Source organism: Gavialis gangeticus, unplaced genomic scaffold (genome assembly GCF_001723915.1).
Source record: "Gavialis gangeticus isolate Ggan-Ray unplaced genomic scaffold, GavGan_comp1, whole genome shotgun sequence".
Taxonomy (NCBI): domain Eukaryota; kingdom Metazoa; phylum Chordata; order Crocodylia; family Gavialidae; genus Gavialis; species Gavialis gangeticus.
In genome coordinates, this window is record NW_017729034.1 from 4,446,061 (window position 1) to 4,466,955 (window position 20,895).

The window sequence follows — 20,895 nt, forward strand, 5'->3', positions numbered from 1 at the left end:
AGCTTCAGTACTGTGGAATGGACAAGCATACTTCTAACAGCCATAGTTAGGTGGATTTTTCAAGGGCTGTCTGGATCCATTCTGAATCCTGGATTTATGACACTGCAGTAACTCACAATGGAAATAAAAGAGTTAATATTTATTCTGTGCTTCAAGCACACAATCATTATCACTGTTGTCAGAAGGTCGGCATTCAGATGCCACTTCAGGATTAGAGAGACACCATTAGCTGTAGGTGTGCACACCATTGTTTTAAACATAGGCAGTTCCAGTAATGACCTATGGACACGGCAGTATCATACATGACAGCTCAGCTAAAAGATAAACAGTGTGTTCTTAATAACTTACATCTGGAGCCGTGGTATGGCCGAGTGGTTAGAGCACAGGACTGGGATCCAGGATTCCCGAGTTGTCTTCCTGGCTCTGCCACTGACTTGCCGTGTGAATTTAAGACAAGTCACTCCAAAGCTCTGTGCCTCAGTTTTCTCATCTGAAAAAAATGGACATCATGCTTAGACACATCAACAGTGTGTGTAGTGGGGGTCAGATTGGTAATGCTTATAAAGAATTTTTGGATCTTTGGAAGGATGCTGCTATGGAACAGCAGTGTTTTCCTATCAACACTGTTGTTTATACACTGTTTTTATTTCAAATGTATTGGATTACAAAACAATCTGCTCCAGTCCCTGCAGAAGTGCCACCACCTCTGGAGTGCAGGATGGGTGCTGTTTAACAATGCACAGTAACACTGTAGAACCCCTTAAGCCAAGAAGTGAAAAAAAGTACTGGACGTGGCTGAAACTTTAAGGTATCCAGGTTGTAGCCACATTGGTCTAGAGTCAAAAGGAAACAGAACTCAGAATTCAAGGAGGCAATGGAGGGATCCTACTGAAATTCAGCTGGGACTTGAGGAGATCTTTAACCCTAAGTGACCTGAATCTCTATTTTAACATCCAACCTGAAAGACAATGCCTCCAGTACCATCGGTGCTATGGCAAGTAAGTTTGGCACCTGGGGCAAAGCCCGCAGTGGCAGCCCGCCCTCGCCCCGCGCACCGATCCGGGGGGGGGCACATGCCCCCCATCATGCTTGCCCGCCTTCCCCCTGTCCCCAAGCCTCCCCAAATGAGCTGCTCACGACTCCATCCTGTGTCCTGCCCCAGCTGGGCAGTGCCTGTTGCTTAGGCACTCACCCCGCTCACCCGCCTTGCTACAGCACTGAGTACCATGGTTTCTCCTCCCGTCAAGCTGGGTCTCTGGTGCTGACCTGACCAGCAACAACACTGCCTCTCAGTCAGTGACTCTACTTTCTGCAGCATGCTGATCTTTTAGGGGGTTCTCCAGGCCAAACACCAGCAAACTGCAATGGGAAACACCTGCAGAAATCATGTTTATGTTTCACCTTCTATATCAGCTTTTCTCCTCATAAATGTCTGTCTCAGAAAAAGATGGATCAATAGACTGGGCCTTCAATTTTAATAGTGGAAGAGGCCATGCTGACAATGCAAGTCCATTCTTGCCAGGCCTTGTGGACAAGGTTGTCTCACTGATTTCAGTGGGATTTCTATGCAGAAAGTGGTTGCAGAATTGGACCGAGGGGAAAAATTTACTGGTTGAAAAGGGGAAGAGTTTATGTATTTTACACACTGGCAACACACCAGTGCCTGGGCAAGAACAGTATGTGAAGTGCAAAGCAGCCTGCTGGATCAGTTCATGAGTGGAGAACTTGAAACAGATCAGCTCTGCTTTGCTCTCTCCAGCTGAACAGTGTTTTTGTGGCACTGGGAATTTGCTGTGGCTTCTGAAGATTATGAGGATATGCTTCAGCGAGCCAAAAAAGAAAAAAGCAAAGGCAGGCATAAACAAAATTTTTTAAAAAGGAAAAAAAAAAAGAACAGAACAGAACAGCTGATCTCCTTGCTGGAGAAGACACTGGCATCTTCCTACACATGCACAATTTTCTTTGGTATTTCCTGATTCTCCAGCAAGAAAAAAAAAATCATCACAGAACTTCTTTTTTTCTTTGGGGAGGGAATAGCAATTTTTCTCATGCTGGTTCTTAAAGCTTGGTGGGATATGTAATTGAGATTAACAGGTCAAAGAGGTTTATGATTGGGGGGGCCCTTCAAGAGACTGTTAACTTCTTTCTGGCTCTCCAGATGGTCAAAACTGTGATCATAAAATATGGGTTTTTGGGAAAATGTCATGACAGCTCTTATGTAAAGGATTGGATTCTGTTCCCAATGACTTCAGTGGAAGCAGAGTGAGGCATGAACTCTAGTTTTTCATCTGAAAACCCAAACAAGGGTTGAAAATCTAGAGTGCAAAGGTGGAAAAAAAAGCTCTCTCTTTCAACAGAGATGGGCTAAAATTTCAAAATCTGTATCTGAAGTGCTGATGGTGCCAAAATGCAAGAGTACCTGGATGTGTGGTTTTGGCTCAGCCAAGTCTTACTGATCTCCCTGGATCTTTTGAAGAATGAGACAAGGGGTTTGAAGAAGAGGATGACAAGTGCAAGAAGGTGGAATCACAAAAATCACAGTTTGGGTTTTGAGAGATTAAAATTGTAAATCTAATTAGTTGGAGGAAATTGGCTGCTTATAATTTTCATTTTTTTGTCAAAGAAACACTAAAAATAAAAAATAGAAAATGGGAAAATTAATGTTTCAGTAATTAGTTAATCAGAAAATGTTCTTGTTCTAAAAGTAAGTGATTCTCTATCCATTTTCCCAAACATCGTAATATTCACCTAAGAGTTAGGAAAAAATATTAGACATTTCCCCTTCAATAGTGCTTTAATAGTAGACCCCTGAAAATCTGTTCTTTTGCTGAATGTGCCATCTTACCCCTAACTATAATAAATACATAATAGATACATGTATACTTGCAAAAACAAACCAAAACTGATAAGCTTGATATGATCAGTCTAAGGAACAGAAAGTCCAAAGTGTGCAATTAGAAGACTGTCCTTAAACTGAAGCACATCATTTTACCATGTCATTCAACTGGAGTCTCTGGTATCTGAAAACAGGAGGCATCTTATCAAACTAAGGGACAATCTGCGCCTCCTGGGAGCAGTCTTCTAATCTTAGGCTTGTAAGTCACACTGCTGCACTAAAGAGACCTGTTATACAAGCTGGTTTCCCCCTTGGTGACCATCCACAACCGAGCGGGCTGAATTCTGGTTGGTTTTTAACAGAAATCCAATGGGAGCAAACAAATATAACCCTGGCTTCAAGTTATGCTAGCGGAGTTTCACTGGCCATGTGTTTGGCCTATTCAGACCATCACTGACCTGATATATCAAATATTCAGCTACCATACTTCAACTATAATTTTCAGAGGCTACCAGAAAACATTCATTGTTTGATGCACACATGCATCCATTCCATCACCATTTGTGTTTATACCTGCCTTGAAATGCTGTGCAGACAAATTAAAGAAAAAGCTCAGGCGGGTGTGTTTTTTTAGAAGTTGAGCTCACCACGTACAATTGGTCAGGGATGGTAAGGTGGCATATAAGCCTTTTCCAGTGTATCTATACAGGCCTCAACTATAACCTTCTCCTTCATCTCTCTACTGATTATCAAGTCACGGGTGGCTATGAGAGATCTCACAAACAAATAGCTGCAGCTATGACTATTCAGAACATTGGTGTGTGCGTAGAGCAACAAAGAACATAATGTACTGGGCATAAACAGTATACCATTTTTAAATGTTCATCACACTTATTTCAAAACCAAATTTTTTCCAGCAAAGCCCACAACTCTTCATGCAGGACCAAGATTATGCCTATGTATGAAATATTAAATAAAGCTTGTTTAGTAGATGGGGTAAAGAGAGATAAAGAAGAGGGGAAGAAAAAGAAAAAGAAAAACAGCCTTTAAAATGTTTTACATAGTTAAAGATTTCATTTGAGCTCTGACGTCTAAAAAAAAGGGAAACAGGCTTTCTTCAAACTGCTGAGATTGAATACAAGATATTACAACCCCAATGGTAATTTTCTGAGGAAGTTATAAGCAGATGAAAAATAAGGGTTCAGAATGGAAGTGCTGTCTCAACCGTCGTTATACCATCTCTTCTGTAGTGAGTATGTGCCACATACACTATACTACAAGATATGCACACAGATTTTTTTTTCCAGTTTCCAATAGGTTTTGCAAGTGATGGGCCTAATCCTCATGTCCCGTCTCTTTTTTAATTAACCCTTATGCAAGCAAATTCCCATATGATTTCAGCCAAAAACTGTTCAAGTCAGGTTAAAAAATGAGTAGGGACATAAAGATTTAGTTCAATACACCTAAGGTAACACTGAAAACTATTACCTCTGGGTCTGTCACAGAAAGTATACATTTTAGTAGACAATGTTGGAGAAAAATGCATTCATGTATTAACTCAAATACAATCTAATAAGAAAGTGGCATGGTGCATATATCTGCAAATCCATGCACACAGGTGTCATCGATATAAAGTACAGAAAACTACTTGCATATATGAAACACACATGTACTTTCCATTTGAGGGTGGCAACCAACCAGAGCACAGCAGGCCAGAGAATTGTTTTGGAGGAAGAGGTGGGGGAGTGAGCACTGGGAAACCAAGTCAAAGCCTCTGACTCTTATGAAAAGTGCCATGAGTACTTTAATGTTCCTAGATAGCAGCCAGGACCTTGCTTTTTAAAGTCTCATCAAACACATGCAAAAATACATTGATTTGCAGGAAAAATATAACAATATTCTCAGCATGGGGGGAGCTGTGTGAATAACTGATTTTTTAGTTTGTTGGCAAAGGTGGGTGAAGAAAAAAAAACAACCTTATTCCTGGAAATGTTTTCTTCTCCCTGCTGAAATTAAAAATAAAGCTACATATGGACACTGTTTTGCATAATGAAATATTTTATTGGGGGGGGGGATTTTTTACTTTTAATTTAAAATTAAATTACGGGGAATTGTGAGATGAAACAACATTTCAAAAAAGAGAAAGGAAATGTTTAATTTGTAGTATCACAATAATTTTTTTTTCTTCCTTTCTTGTTATTTTTTTTTTGGTGGCTGGCTGAAACAATATAACTGATTTTACATTAGTCTGCAGATTTTTTTGGTGACTCGAGCACACATTTTCAAGCAAAAAGTTTTGCCCGGCTCTAAGCAGGAGTAAACAATTGTTAAAACCTGTGCATGTGGGGAAGCCAATTTTTTCACTAAACCAAAAAGTACTTCTCTCCCATCAACGCTATTTCCAGAACGACCGTCCATCTGATTGTACACGACAGATTTCCAGCTGCTGTCTTACCCCCGCCATCCCATCATTTGCCACCCATGTTCAATTTCAGGCAACTTCAGTTGTAGCAAATACAACCCAGGTCTGATCGGTATTCCGACCATTGATTCTGGATTCCCTGGTCAGAATATTTTCTTTTCCTATCAGCCTCTGCCTGAACTTCCACTGTTGCTTTTGTGGATGCATAACAGCTTAGCAAACAGATCATTATCCATGAAGCTCTCAAACTCAATCTACAGGAGAGGTGCCAAATAAAGAAATAAATAAAAGTTTACTGAGGTGAAGCTAACAGTGCATCTCTGAATGGGCTACAATAGGTAGTCCAGCCGCCCTCCCCGTTAGACTGATACAGGTGCTTCTTAACTTATCCCACTCTGATAGAAATAGAAGAAAGAGATATACAAATGTGTGCATACACACTTGAGGGTGAGCAAGGGAGATATAAAAAGTAAACAGAAGAAATACAACTAAAAAAGTATTGTTTTTTTTGTTTTTTAAACCTTACAATGAAGTTTAATTTTGGCAAATGATTAAAAGCAGCCTTTGGAAGTAATTAATGCTTTGTCTTTATAGAAAGCATCAGAACAAAAAGGAGAGAAAATAAAAGGAATACATGCACGCAGATGCACAAAAACAGGGGGGAATAGGGGAGAAGGAAACGAAAGAAAAAGAAAACAAACAGAGTCCTAAGAGGCCCATTCTGCTAAGGGGAGTCCAAATACAGAGTCATATGATATCTGATAGTACAGGACACGTCGCCAGGAGCTGGAGCGGATTGCCTGCAGGAAGAAAGAGCCAGTGTGTTCCTGCTCAAAGAGCTTTTCTTTCCCCTTTTCTATTCCTCCCCCCCCAACCCTCTCTTTTTCTTCTCTACTGTGAATGTGTTACTCTCAGATCAGGTCTACGAAGAAATCCAGAAAGACAGCTATCGTCTTTCACGGTACTTCTGGAAGCAGAAAGAGTCAGTGGAAGATGCCTTCGAGTTGAGACGGAGGGGGACGTATGTATATTTCAGCACTGTGTGTCCTCCCCCCTCCATGGCCATCTCTGGGGTTGCAGACACAGACTGCTCATTACAGGAAAAAAAAAAAGAAAAGAACAGAAAAACGGTTCTGAGGAGGGGGAATGAGATTGCTTCTCGTACGGAAAACTTCAAAGGCCACGTCCCGTCTTAGCACTCTTTTGTTTACATGTCTCTAGGGTTTTTTCCTGTTTATTTTGGGGGAGAGAGAAGTCACAGAAAATATTATAGCCAAGGAAAAAAAAAAGGTCTGGAGCTGAGAGGAGTCCTCGAAACACTGTAAGAAATGAGAACTTTTTTTTTTTCTTTTTTTAAAGGGAGGGAATTTGTGATTTGCCAAAAGTTCTTCCACTTCTAATGTCTGTCAACAGGCCACTGAACTTCTATAGCATTAATTTTTCTCCCCCTGCTTCTCAGGTGCTTCACGCTCAGCTATAGTGTCCATGAGACAAAGTTATACCTGTGCTAATCTAGGGTAACCTCAAGGAAGTAACTCTAGATTGAAAGGGTTATAAATTAGGCTATGTCTACACTATAGACTTCTGCTGGCATCGCTGTGTCGATCAGGGGTTTGAAGAGGAGTTTGAACAACAGAACTATGCCCAACAGAAGCCCCTAGTGTAGATGCATTTTACTGATAGAGCTCTACTTTTATTAGTATAGCTCATTTCACTTGGGGTGATTTTACTATACCAGTACTAAGCATAGCTTTGCTGGTATATCTGTGTCCACACCTGAAGCATTTGGCCTGTATAGCAAACTGTTTTTCTATAATAGTTAAGTCCTACTAGACAAAGCTATAATATAGAATTTACCCCCTTCATCTCCTGAGGCTATATAAACACTTTCGTTCCGACTATGCACCTATCAAATGCATGTGGCAGAAAAAACAGTGCCATATGAATGTATGCAGTACATATACAACTGTAGTACAGTATATCACCTCATTTGAGAGAAGCCTGCAACATGAATAAAAACATTAAAATAATAATAATAATCATCATCATTTGTATCCAGGAACAATGGCTGTAACTGCCTTTTATCTATTTCTATACATTGTGTGTTTACAATTTTTTGGTGTGTGTATATATACCTTGTTTTTTCTTGATTCCCTGAAACATAGTGTAGTTTTTAGGTCTGTAATTTGTCATAACAAGGAAAATTCAAATCAATAAAGTAGTAAAGAAGAGTTTGGCTAAAAACAGCATTTTCTTAATCTTGAAAATTTGCAATGGTCTGTATACTCTAACATCTTCACTATTGTACAGGAGGCACTGTGAATAGGATTTAATGCATTTTATAGCTTATGCACACATACAGTTCAAATCCAAGCATCTTCTTTAGCACAATATAGTATCAACTGGTATATTATATGTGCAGTGGTCTATGTCTAGTATATGTACAAGCACAGGGACAAGTTCAGACATACAAAAACTACATACACAGGAGTACGAATCTATAATGCACTTAGATCCATTGTGAAATCGCCATCTGTGGCCCCAGTAGGGAACTAAACAGGGTATGTAGGTGAAACGTAGACACTCCAGAGATGGTCCCCTCTAACAGGAGGAACAAACAAAAAAAAAAAAATCCCTGAGCCCCTCTTAGCATCAATGTGAAGTGACGTGTAGAGAGGTGACCAGGGAAAAGCTGGGTTCATGGATCTAAAGTGACAGTGCTCCATCCGTATTTTAGGATCCCAGTTTCCCCAGGCCATTACCAACTTTTTTCCTGAGTGGCAGAAAGTGAGAGCTTTCTGTGCCCACTCATTTATTTATTTTTCAGTGCATCCTCCCAATTGCCTCCCTTTCTCCCCCAATGAGAATTGGTTGTTGTTGTTGTTGTTTTTTTAAGGAACCAGAAACTGTTCACAGCATAACTTTTATGGTGAAAAAAAAAAAAGCCAGGTAAAGTCGGCAAAGCAGCAAGTGGAATTAGAGAGAGATTAAAAAAAGAGAGAGAAAAAGCAACAAATCCAACTCTGCTCTCCCCTCCATACCTTCTCTTATTAATGCCGCAAATAAAATTTAGGGGGGAAGGGATCTGAATTTCCTTTCAATATATTTTGTTGCTGTCACACATTCCCTGCTCTGCTTCTGTCTCTTTCTTTTAAGGAGGGGGGGGAAAAACCCTCAACAAAAATAGAAAAACATATCTCCGGCGTTAAGCTCGCTCTCCCCCTTCCCTTTGTAAAGAACTCTTTGTTCTCTAGTGAAAATGCTGAAAAAATCCCCGGGCAGCGACTCCCTGAAACAAGTGCAAAACACTTAGAGGCTTTTGGGCTGGCTGGAAGCCAGGAACCCTCCCGCTGTCTGGTTAGGAAGAGAGGAAAAAGAGAGAGAGAGAGGGAGAGGGAGAGGGGGAGAGAGAGAGAGAGAGAGAGAGAGAGAGAGGGAAAAAAAACTGGAGCTTCCTTTAATAGACATAGGAAGCGGGTTTTTTTTTTTTTTCAAAACTGGCGGTCAAGCGTTAAGTAACTCCCTGTCTAAATCCACCTGCTAGAAATGAACTTGGGTAACCCCCCCCAGGGGTGCACAAAGAGAGGAGACACAGTAACATACTCCATACACTTCTCCCCACCCCCTCATTGCCCTGCTTCCATTCTTCCTGCTCCCATCACACAAATGCCCACAGCTTCTCTCCCCCTCCAACCAACAACAAACATACCCAAATAAATGCTCCCTCCGTCTCCTTAAAGGGAAAAAAAAGCTTTTCCATCTCGGTTGCGACACAGTGATAAGGGGTAGGGAACATCTCATACCTGGTGTGAATGCTAATCAGCCAGGAGTTCTCCTTTTTCCCAAGACAGGGAACTGTTTCCTTCCAAATTTATTAGAACCTCCTCCACTGCCTCTTTGAAAAACCTTCTTTGTCACCCTCTTCCCAAGTCCTGATACTTCTTTTAAAAAAAAAAAAAATGGCTTCGGAGCTCCTTCTATTCTTGATATTGATTCTCTCTCTCTCTCACTTTCCCCCCACCCCTCCTCCTTGCTCCTGTCTCTGTCTCTTCTGAGTGGTCTATTGATAAGTCCCTAGAGGCACTGGGTCAGCCTGCCCGTAGGAAACCAGACACAATGCACAAATCTCCGAGTGCCATTCTGCCATCAGCAAGCAGACCACGTTTAGGAGAGAGAAAAAAAACAGTAGAGCAAAAGACAGAGAGAGAGAGAGAGAGAGAGAGTGTGAGAAAAAGACTGATTGGAACAGGAGGGAGGGAGAGAGAGAGAAAGAGAGAGAAACCAAGCGAGAGTGAGAGAGAGAGAGAGCGACACTGCCAGTCAGGTTAATCATCCCTACTTTAATTAGCTGTTCGGCTTAGACATAAAACAATTGAATTTGAATGATCTGTCAGTGGGCTCGGCTGAACCAAAGGGGAAATACGAATATTACAAAAAAGGCTGTTGGTGTGTTCAGATAAGCTAGACTGGAAAATCCTCAAAGGGTAACTATTAAAACTTACCACCAAACAAAAAGTACAAATACACGCAGCATAGCACAGAGGCCCTCCCTAAAAAGCTGGGATCTTTTCCCTCTCCCTTTTTAACGCACTGTGGAAGGTTTTGTTGAGACACGCACACAATTCTGGACCCTTCAAATTCTACCTGCCCCGCAGGGTGGGTTTTGTTCTTTCGCGTCTCACCGTTATTTCCTAAATCTGGAATTTAGTGTTATTATTCAGTAGCATTTTCCTCAAGGATCAAGTGGAATTTTAACATGCCAGGGCTATATGCTACATGAGAGGGGCTCACTGGTATAAATGGTTTGGGATGGTAGGTAGATGTCATAGGCAGGCACAGATATCAATTGTGGATGGATAGATGCTGTAGATAGAGAGGTAATGCCTGGCATTGGAGACAGACAGGGCACTGCACAAGGACTTCTGAAAAAAATAATAAAAAGGCCAAAGTTCTAACTAAAAATAGGTGCAAAGTAATCTATTTGTGCTACCCTGAGTTGCAATCGAAGGTGCTGCTGAAATGGATGAATCCTGATGATATGCAGTGCACCAAAAGTGCTGCATGGCAGGCAAGGAGATATTTGAAACTATGCTTTCAGAAGGTATGGAATAGCCCCCCTCTCCACCTGATAAAAGGGAAACAGGTAACATCTCAGCTGCTGTTCAAAGATGCACTGTCTGTTTAACCCTCAGGGCACTGTGCCCACAGGAGTTCCACTGATCAAAATGGTGGGGACTTGTCTTCAGTTTCCTGATACCAGGGACACACGCGTGGATGATCTCTTGTTTCTTCTCTGGTGCGCAGCAGTAAGACTTGGAAAATGTGTCGTCTGTAGGAGGTATGGAATATTTTAAATGGGGTTAGGGCTGAAGCACTAACTGTTAGTTCTTGCACCACTCAAGGAACATCCACTGTGTAGCAGGATTTGAAAGGATAAGGGTAACTCACAAAGGCTCATTTCAAAACTATGCAAACAGGATGGTGAAGAAAAGGATTAACCCCTTACAGACTTAAGCCTCTGAGATGATTTTCTGGGCATTTCCTCTTGCACTATATAGTTTGGGTGCCAGGTCTTGAAAGAAGAAGAGTGCTGTATATATTCATTGTGGTTCTCTCTCCCAAGTGTGATAAACCTATCAGCAGGGCTTGCTTTAGCTCAGTATGTACTGTATTATAGGTGTACAGTTGATAGCAAATAGCCACATTACAACATATTTCTATTCCTCGTGCCCCAGGAGAGGCTGAGTTAGGCATTTGCCAATTTCTATAATCCAGTGTCCTTGGCGGCTCTATCCTACCCATCCCTAAATCTTGCTTAGCCCCTAACAGCTTTTAAACACAAAAAGTTCTCTTCCCCAGTAGAACTGACACACAGACAAAAATGTGAAGTGTCTATTAGTTGTGCTACAGCTACAGTGAAGTCACTCAGAGTGAAAAAAATGACTGACAAGAAATACAATAGAATGAACACCCTGCCGGGACAGAGAATCTCCCAACTTCTTATAAAAGGAAGAATTTCTATGACACAGAGACTCAGTTGCTTTGTGCATGTCTCTATACTGCCTTAAGTTGGTGCTAGGGAGTGGTGTACTGAGACACCATACATGCTATCCCTTGAACCAGAAGTAGCATGGCTGACTTCTGGTATAACCAGACATTGCCCTGGGGAATCTCCAGGGTGTGTCTGTAAGCAGGGAAAGCTGGGGTTTCCCTGCTGATAAAGAGGTGCCCTAGGGATTCCTCATGACAAGCCTCTGCAGGCGGGAAACCCCGGCTTTCTCTGCTTACAGAGACACCAACTGGAGATTCTCTGGGACATACCTGTTTAGGAGGGGAAATATGGGCAGGTGTTCCCAAGGTTTGAGGGGTCCTGATCCTGTGTGGGAATTCCTGGGGCTGCAAGGCGCTCCGGCTGCACCTGCGTGGGGAGGATGGAGAGTGCAGGCAGCTCCAGGTTGCCCACGCTCTTGCACCATAAACCTAACAAACATCTGCTGCAATAAAGCAGCAGAAACTAGTACCACCTTTGTTGTGGTCACAAAACTGCACGTTTGTGATGTGACAGATCATACAGATTTCAGTTTACTTTCCCTTTGTGCCACCGTAAAAATAGTTATGGAAGCACAGTGGGGACATCTATTTATATTATTCACGTAGCACGGGGCATGTGTCAAGAGAAGCTGCTTCTCAGGAGAGCTTCTTGGTAGGTGTGCTGTGCCTGACTATGGTGGCTGCACTATGTCTCGTTTGTGAGGTCACATGTTTCAGTACAGTGCTCATTCATGCAAAACCAAGGTGGGATAAGCATGTGCCTACTGCTCTTTTCTCTGGGTCAGCCCTGGACTAATGATGTGAAGTAGTTCTGTGCTGGAGAAAGTCCTGTGTTTCTAATGAGATACACAGAAGGCCTAGTCACCTGAGGGTGGGTTCCAGTGGAAGAAATAGCACAAGGTCACATAATTAAAGACTAGCCTTCAACAGTGCACAAGCAACATTAACTGCGGCATTTCCTAACGTTTAAGTGCTTGACTTTGCTAACATTGATGCTGCTTTTAATTCATGTTAAGTACAATGTCCTAGTCTATTTCTTTCTTCATTTTTTTTTAAAGCTACATTGAGGAATCAAATCCCATAATGTTGCACCGTTGACCCTGACTGAGTTTGAAACCTTTAGTGCCACAGCACAGAATTGTAGTAGGCTGTTATCCTCAGTGTGGATGAACAACTAAAGGGGTGGCAAGTCTGTTTTCTAATGGAAACAGGTGATCTATGCAGGAGGTATCTAGGTAGGGATCTACTTAATTCAGTTTTGTGGATTGTCCGCAAAAATCTCTCCCACAAAAAAGTAATAAAATAAAATGATGGATCCGTAGTAGGCTGGGAAAGTGCCGGCTAGCAGGATCACACAAAGGGCAGCAGAAAAGATGCCGGCTGCCTCTTCCTCCCCCTGCTGGGGCCTCTCCACCAATCAGAGCTGAGGTGTGGGACACCATGCAATGCCCATGAAATCAGATCTGTGCACCATGAATCAGGGCCAGACATAGGCATGGGTGAACCAGATGGCTGCCTGGACAGAAAGGGGGCCTGACAATGGCCTGTTGTCCAACTATTATTATCACTATCTCTGGCGAAAGGGGGCCTGATACTAAAAGTTTGCCTGGGGCTGCCAGGAGCCTAGTATGTCCTGCCGCGAACAGGCTGCAAAAAACCCTGTCTCACCACAATTTAGGTAGGTCCCCATCTATAGGTACAGAATAAGTATGTAACGTAAAAATTTAGGTTTGCACTGAAGCCGTATCATTACCAAAGGGCAAGATCTGTATAAAGAAAAATCATTGGTGTAACCCTAAACCAGCCAATTCCTTAATATTTCAGAAGGATCACCCAAAGTGAGGGACACAATAAAAATACCAGTGGGAGGGAGCTGAAAATGACACAGCATTCATTTGTTTAATATGGATAAAGTTTGCTCTAACACCACTCGTGACATTTAGCATTTCACGTGTCAGTTCATATTCATGGGAAATCATTGGGTCTATATGGTATGGAGGAAAATTTAGTTCTAAAGAGAGTGAAGTGTTTTCTAAGGAAGAATAGCTAAGATATCTTTCTATGGAACAAAAATGATCTAACTATATTATCTCTGGACAGTTTGTTTAAATCAGGCTTGTCCAACATACGGCCTGTGGGCCACCATGTGGCCCACCAAGCCATTTTCTGTGACCTGAGGTCCCTCGCTTGGGACAAGCGGGTGGGGGAGGGGAGCTGCTCACCCCTGCGGGGCCAGGCTCGCGTGATCTCCCATGTCACCTGACAGGATGAGCTGAGGACAGCACCCACTTTTACTTGTCTCCAGCTTGGCCCCTTGCCCCCAGCATCCTGCCCGCCTCCCAGGACCCGCTGGGCTCAGTGGCCGTGAGGTGGGAACGGGGCACAGTGCCTGGCACAGCCAGTCAGCAGGGCAGCCCCAGGGGGGGCCTCGGCAGGTGGGGTCCTGGCATGACCTCTGTGGGGCGAGGCAGTGGGAGCTGGTGTCCGCTGGGCCCTGCGCTGTGGGCTTACAGCACCAAGGCCACTGGGGCTGCATGCACAGGTGGCCAGGCACCATGGTGAGCAGGGCCATGCAGGCGGGTGAGTGAGGGGCTGTGGTGCAGCGGCCACCTCGCTCCGGCCCCCCTCAGGCAGCACCGGCTCGTGGGGCTGCACTGCTCGGGAGGCTCAGGGGGGAGGTGGGGATTGTCGCTCCCTGTGGCTGGACCAGGCACTGCTCTCCTGCCGCGGTGGCTGCCTGTGCCCTCCTGGGGGCCATTTGCCTTCACCGCAGGGATGCGCGGAGGAGCGGAGCAGCCTGTGTTCCTCCGAGGCCTTCCTCTGCCAGGACCCGCCCTGGGCAGACCAGGCCTGAGACCCTGCCAGGCTGGGAACCGGCTTCGCTCCCACAGTTCTGCTGTCCCCTATCTCACACATTGGCTGGGCCCCAGCCACATCTGCCCGAGCACTGCCAAGTCTTTGGGCAGCAGTGTTGCTAGTGTGGGCCAGGCCTGGGGAAGCAGTGGCATAGGTGGTCCCTTGGCCTGCGTGAGAGCACCAGCTACATCAGTTTGGTCACATATTTTAACACGGCTGTCAAATATCTTCTGGGGCTGCCTTCAAATGGTGGTCGTAGCAGGCAGAAAGGGGGCCCCAGCTGTTGGGATGGCTGATCCAGGACATCATTTGCTGTAGTTTGTCACTAGCTGAGCACAGATGGGGGTTTATGCCAGCTTTTCCTTATTCCAGGCTTGTGCAACATACGGCCCATGGGGTGATAAAATATGAATATGGCTTGCCGGCATACTGGGTGATAAAAAGTTCACCATCCAGCCCCACATTCAAAAAGGTTGGACACCCCTGGTTTAAATGTATTCCTTCAGACTTCACCAGCTGCATTTCAGATATAGCTTGGAATCAGCGCAATCCATTTTCTATTCAGAGGTGTAACACTGCATGGCATGTTGCAGAGGGTGATCTTCTCAACAACTGAATCAGAGAGACAGAGATAGGACACAGATATGGGGGATATTTCACAGCCCATGCCCTTCCTATGAAATGGTATGATCAGAAAATGTCAGTATCATCAGCAGCATGGCAGGTAAGAGACAATTAGGTCATCAGGAGGGCAAGTAGGTGACGACTGACTGCCATGGAGGGGGCAGAACACCCTGGGCCTGCTACATTGTTGTTTTGGAAAACCAATCTCTGGTGGTTTGTCTGTTTACCGTATGCTGCTCTGAGCCTTTTGGATAGGATGGAATATAAATCTAATAAATAAATAACTCCACATGAAGTTCTCAGTCTTTCATTCATGATCACTTCTAGTCCATAGCATTACATTTGATAGACATTTCTACATAGCAACAAGATGAAAATTGCTATGATTTATATCTAACCTAGAACTTTCTTGTCTTATATGCAGTTTGTGATTACAAGGAATATACCTTTGTTATGCACAATGAACTGCCAAATTCCCATATCCTTCTTCTTTGTACTGACTTCCAAAACTTACACAAGTATACTAAAATACATTTGAATTAGAACCTGTTCTTAAAGCATCAGGTACTATATTCAGCTCACAAAGCATTTCCTCATCATGCACTAAAATATAGGGAAGACTTTTCCTGCATCTTTAACTTTCGATGTAGTGCTTCTAATCTGAAAATATACTATTCAAATGGCATCGCTCAAGTTCATCTCTTACTAAATTCAAATCAACTGTGCTTGTATTTACTGCTGAAACATTTTTCCAACTGCAAGAACTACAAACTTGTCCTGGGATCTAGGAGACAAGATTTCCCCCTTTACTGCACATTATCACCGTTAGCAAGATGCTAAAGGCCAAATGAGGCGCTGAGAGACACCTGCACAGTCCCCTTGCCTTCATTTGGTTCAAAAGCAAAATCTATAGATAAGTAAACTATCTGATTGAGAAGATGGAAAAAGACTTGAATATAAGAGCATAAGAAGTCCTATACTTGGTCAAATGTGGGTCCATTTAACCCAGTATACTATGTCTCACTGTGGCAGAGAGTGGATGCTAGGGGAAGAAGATTTTTATGAGGGTCTATCCATAATGATCTATCTCCTGCTCCTCTTCTCTTGCATCATAGCATGTAAAGATTTAGGAAATCCTAATCTAGAGGTTGCAATCCTCTCTTTTGCAACCTTTCTCTTCTGAGATGCGCTAGGTCACAAAGCAGCAAGACCTCTTTTTTTAAGTAAGTAAATCTGACTCTGTCACAAGCAGGAGAAGGAAGATCTGATAAATAAAAAGGTGCCATTTTTATAGTCACTATTCAAGCAGAAATATGCTTTAAATGTCTTTAGAGACACCACATACTACACTCAATGTCTCAAATAAGGCCTGGCAAGATGTTTAAGAAGGAAAATCATTAAGTTCCTCCCTTCCCTCTCTCCTCCCTACTATCCATTTTTAAATTACCAGTGCAACAGACTGTATTTTTGATCAAAAATTAAAATGGTTTAAACAGCACAGCATGTTATATTAACTCCTTATTTTTTTCTTAAGAGACTGTATAAACAAGTAAGTACAAGGTACTCAGTGAGTGAGGAGGCTTAATTTCCACGAGATGGTGATTAGAGTTCTTCTCCAAGGAACTTTAAAGGAAAGGCCTGTCCCACATTTATTCTAAATGCCCACATGAAGCATGCTGTAGATGTCTCCTGCAAATTGTGGATGTGTAAGCATTACCCTACTCACACATCCAGAAACCTCATCTGCTGGTTCTTCAAGTCCTCCCTCCACTGTGTTTCTTCTTCTTATGCATTCTGCCCCCTAGCACCCAACCAGCATTTCTGCACAGCTTCTCCAGCTTCTGCTTTTTCTGCAACTCCTAAAGCCCTTCACATCCCTTTTCCAGCTTCTGAGGGAGATGCTTATAGTCTGTTGGTAGTCCCCCTTTCCCACTGGTTGGGGACCAGCTCCAGGGATTTCTCCCCCCTTCTTCCATAGTTTGGGAATGGAGGGAGAACAGGGCAAAAGGAGAAGAGGACTCCCAACCTCACTGACACACCCTGAGTGGTCAGGCTCTTTGTCACTAAGGTGCCTATGTTAACCAGAACTGGATGAGACTCATTCCAGTTGTTTGGTCTAAGCAGCATCTGGGGCAAGTTGTCTGCTTCATCCTCTGGTCCCTCCCTCCTGGGAAAGTTTGCTAAGAGGAGGGGCCCAGCATTGTATCTGCTCCCATGCTGCAGCTTTGATTGACTGCTCAGGGAGGTAGGGAAGCAGGGAAAGCATCCAAACAGAAAATACTTCTTCCAATTCCTAGCACAGTTATAATCTACACAATGATGGGAGTGTCTGGAATCATAGCAAGAGTGGATGAAGAAACTGGGAAAGCTGGGAACTCCAGACCCTACTCTCTGCTCTTTCTCGTAGAATGAACTTTAGTTTAAAGTGCCCTGCCACCATTTTTCAGCTGATACACGTGATGCTGGAAGCTGCTGGAGCGCAGTAATTTCCACACTCCAGCACACTTGATTATGTGCTGGATTTACAGCCTGTCAGAGCAGCCTCACTGAACATCTATAGCAGGGGTTGGCAACCCCCGGCATGTGTGCCGAGCATGGCACGCAAGGCCATTTTGCTCGGCACACCACCGCCAGCCCAGGCTCTAAGCAGTTGCTGCCAGCCATGGAGCCCCGGCTGCTCCCAGCAGGCAGCTGGGGTGCTGCAAGCAACCTAGGCTCTGTGGGCCAGCTGCAGCCGGGAGGCTGCAAACAGCTGCTCCGGGCTCTGGCATGTTGGCACTCCAACACCTTCCAAGATAGACATTGTAGTGTTTTCAGCACTCGCCAAAAAACGTTGCCTACCCCTGGTCTATAGGATCCCTTGACTTCTCTCTCCAACTGTTTTTCAGGGCTCAATTCTGAGTTAATTCCTCTTTTCTTTTAGGAACAGGAGAGCATTAAGGTAGCTTTACACCATGGTGAGCTAGTCTAATTCTCTTGGGTTGAAAGACTGTCTACACTTAAGTAAATAGCAAAAATCCCATTGAGTTCATTAGGGCCAGGATTTCACCTTTTCTATTTTAGGGCTTTACATAGTCCAGTATGGACCTAAGTATAAATTAATGATAATTCAGGTTCCTCTATTTTAAGGTTTTCTTCCAGTAGTGTATTATGGTGTCAGAGAAACAGAGAACTGCTACATTGCAGTGTACTCTGTTCATGCTCTTGGCATCTTGACAATTTTCCTCCTACCTCAGGGGGTGGGAGAAAGGTGTAGAATCTGACACAAGTTCTGTACCTGATCAGCATGATGAGGCCTTGCTATAGCTAAGAATGAGACCCAGGCTCTTTAAAATTAGAATAGAAACAACAATGCACACGCATTTTGAGACTTGGTTCATGTATATAAAGCACTCTAAAGATAAAAACAAAGGAACTGCCACATCAGATCAAACTACTGTTTCATCTAGTCCAATATCCTGTCTCCAACAGTGACCAGTTCTGGGTGCTTGTTAATGGGGCTCTGAGTTGAAGCAGGTTTGAGTCTACGCAGTCAATTTTAGGATCAGATCCTTAATTATAGAAACTAAGGTAGAACTTTCTACAATTCTATTCTTTAAGGACAAATACACCCAGACCTTTTTAAACCACTCTGGCAACATGAAGTAGCCTTAAAGCAAAAAGTAGGGAAGCTGGGACAAATGCATGGTGTAAATAAGTATGTAGAAAAGTTATGTATAAAACACACACACACACACACACACACACACACACACACACACACACACACACACACACCCCCCCCCTCTTATATTCAGAGTAATCTTACATTCAGGTAAATTATATATATTTGTCCCACACTTTCATGTGCTCAAAGAGAGCAGGGTCTGACAGTAAGGAGGGGAAGAGGCTGCAGGGGAAAGAAGTTGGGGGGCCCAGATATGTTTTCTCTGTTGTAGCCGTGGAAAGGGGACAAATTCAAGGCAAACTTCCAATAATTAGATTCTATACCTGGAATATTATAACAAATTTATAAATTTTCCATGTATAGAATCTAATTATTGGGGCATTGTCTTATATTCAGTCATCTTACATTCACTCACACACACACACACATACACACACACAATTAAGAATGTAGAAAATGTATGTAGAAACTGTGTGTGTATATACATACATACACACAAATACCCGTATATATGTATCTTATATTCAGAGTCATCTTACATTCAAGTAAATGTGTATGTGTTTATTTACTTGAGTCATCTTACATTCATGTAAATATATATACATTTACTTGAATCTATATTTACTTGAATGTAAGATGACTCAAGTAAATACACACATACACATCTACTTGAATGTAAGATGACTCTGAATATAAGATAATGCCCCAATATTTAGATTCTATACATGAAGAATTTATAAATTTGTTATAATTTTCCAGGTACAGAATCTAATTATTGGAGGTTTGCCTTGAATTTGTCCCCTTCCCTCTGCTACAGCAGGGAAAATATATCTGCCCCACCCTAACTTCTTCCCCCTCCAGCCTCTTTCCCGCCTCTGTACTGTCAGACCTTGCTCTATTTGAGCACATGGAAGTGAGGGCCAAATTTGAAAACCTTCAAATAAACATACCTCTAGTAATTTGCCTTACAGGTATCCACAGGCTTAATTCACCCAGAATTGATAATTTAATCTTATTTGAAACTGCTGAAAGTTTTAGTATAAGTACTCTATAAACACAATTTAAACCAACACTTGTATACCGTTGGTTCAAATTATACATGATATTAATACAAAATCAAAAGGCTCAAAATTTACAAGATAGCTTCTCAGGCTGAAGAAACATCTGCAGTTGCTCTGTGCTCTTCCTGGGTGGGATAGGATAGAATAGAATAGAAGCCAGAGGCCCCTGGTATACAAAGAATGCCAGTCAATGAAAATGCAAATTGAGGTAGTCAATCAATGGGTGAGAAACAGGTGGGGGTGGGATAGGGGGAAGTGGAATGCAGACCTGATGATAAGATGTAGCTGGTAAATAGTAGAGAGGTTATCTGGGGTATCAGATGTTAGGCCGGTTGCAATGTGCCATAAATCCAATATCTATATTCAGTCCATGATTAGGTCCCTATCTGCTTCTCACCCATTGACTGCCTCAATTTGCATTCTCACTGACTGGCATTCCTGCATACTGGCCTCTGGCTTCTATGCTATTCTATCCCATCCATAAAAAGCGCAGAACAACTGCAGACACTTCCTCAGCCTGAAGAAGGGTGTTTGTACCCAAAAACTTGCAAAGAAGATTTTTTCCAACTATTTTAGTAGGTCTAATAAAAGATACTGGATTTACCCAAAGCACCCTGTCTGCCTATGTCCTTAGACCTACATGGCTACAACCAGTACCACAGGTATTGAGAACTTTTGGTCAAAACCAGGAGAAAGAGAATACTCACCAGGGTGTGGGAAACTCAGACAGAACAGTGACTTGAATCTAGGACTCCCACATCTCAGGATAGTGCCACAGGTACTGAGCTGCTGAAAGCTCTAAGGTAGGGCCCTCTTTCTCTCACATTTTTGAACAGTTTCAAAAAGGCTTTAGCTATTGTTTTACCTGAGGACCAAATCAGACTTTGAAACTTTGAAATTTTTACTAGATAGAACTCTTGCTTACTTGCCAGCCCTAATATACACACACATGCACACACATCTAATGTAAAAGGATACACAGGGTAACAGAAATCTGTCCACAACTAATGTCAATTTTACTATCATTTTTTTCTTTTGGATGATTTAACATATTTAAATATAATTTTAAATTATTTTTTTCTATGAATTTGATGAAGCAACTATTTCCTTAAGAATAACATGACAATCCAAATGTTGCATTTTAAAGATGTATTAAATTTGAATCAGTTTACCTTTAGGAATTGTTTTTTAAGGTTCACTGTTATTTTTCAAATACCAAATTTTCCTGCATACAACACAAACCCTTTCCCAAAAGTCAGCAGCTAGAAATTGGGATGCATATTATAAGCAAAAAATACGGTAATTGCAATTTTTGCATTGTAAGCTTCTTCCAGGAGCGGGGGATGAAGGGGAGAGGACGGAGTGAAATTAGCACTGT

General features: G+C 42.7%; 1 long non-coding RNA gene across 1 annotated transcript in view; it reads right to left on the reverse strand.

The window, feature by feature from the left end:
- Window positions 1–340: 340 nt before the first annotated feature.
- LOC109304598 overlaps window positions 341–20,895 on the reverse strand; it is a 589,090-nt gene continuing 568,535 nt past the window's right edge. Inside the window, exon 7 of the long non-coding RNA XR_002099429.1 lies at window positions 341–490. This is a non-coding gene — a long non-coding RNA (uncharacterized LOC109304598). The remainder of the gene's footprint in view (window positions 491–20,895) is intronic.